Raw genomic sequence first — 1,025 nt, 5'->3', positions numbered from 1 at the left:
ACCTCATCTCTACAATAAATCAAAAATCAGCCAGGCGTGGTAGCACGCGCCTGTAGTTCCAGCTACTCGGAAGGCTGAGGCGGAAGGACTGCCGGAGCCCAGCAGGTCGAGGCTGTGGTGGCCGGGAGCGGCCACTGCACTCCAGTCTGGGCGACGGAGACTCCAACTCAAAAACAAAAACAAAAACAAAACTTGCTAGGCTCGGTGGCTCAGCCTGTAATCCTGCACCTTGGGAGGCTGAGGTGAGTGGATTGCCTGAGACCGCGGGTTCGAGACCTGCCTGGGCAACTTGGTGAGACCTCATCTCTACAATAAATCAAAAATCAGCCAGGCGTGGTAGCACGCGCCTGTAGTTCCAGCTACTCGGAAGACTGAGGCGGAAGGATCGCTGGAGCCCAGCAGGTCGAGGCTGCGATGGCCAGGAGCAGCCACTGCACTCCAGTCTGGGCGACGGAGTGAGACTCCAACTCAAAAAAAAAAAACTCCCTGCAGCCAAATAAAACATGTCAAGAGCTAGCCAGACATGGCCTGGGGACCACCAGGTTGAGAAGGGAAAGGGTCTGAGTCTCGACGGCTTCTGCGGGTCACTTGCTGCCTGGAACCTGTTTCCCCATGTGTCCTTCAGGCCCAAAGCCATCTCCAGAGGTGTTGTGAGGGTGACGGGAGAGTCTGTGTCCAGCGCCCAGTAGGGCTGAGGCAAGAGGTGGGCCCCCTCCAACAACTCAGTGGCAGCCTCAGGCCACCACTTTCCTTTGCCTGCCTCAGTTTCCCCTCTGGTTTTCCAGCCCTGTTTCCAGCTGGCCTGGGTGAAGGGAGGTGGTGCAGGGGGAGAGGCTGCTTCTCCGGAGGGGCAGGGCAGGGTCCCTCGATGGCTCCCTAACCTAGGCTGCCCGGGGAGGAAGTGTTGCAGGGACCATTGAGAAACGCGCTGCAGCTGGCACCCAGCATACCCCACAGCCGTTGCTTCACTGCGAGCGAGCAGCGGACCCCCACCCCCCAGAAGGGGAACTCCTCCCCCACCCCTG

The sequence above is a fragment of the Carlito syrichta genome, unplaced genomic scaffold, assembly GCF_000164805.1.
Source record: "Carlito syrichta isolate Samal-C Ts95f unplaced genomic scaffold, Tarsius_syrichta-2.0.1 Scaffold309286, whole genome shotgun sequence".
Lineage (NCBI taxonomy): Eukaryota > Metazoa > Chordata > Mammalia > Primates > Tarsiidae > Carlito > Carlito syrichta.
Note: the sequence above shows the minus strand (reverse complement) of the source record.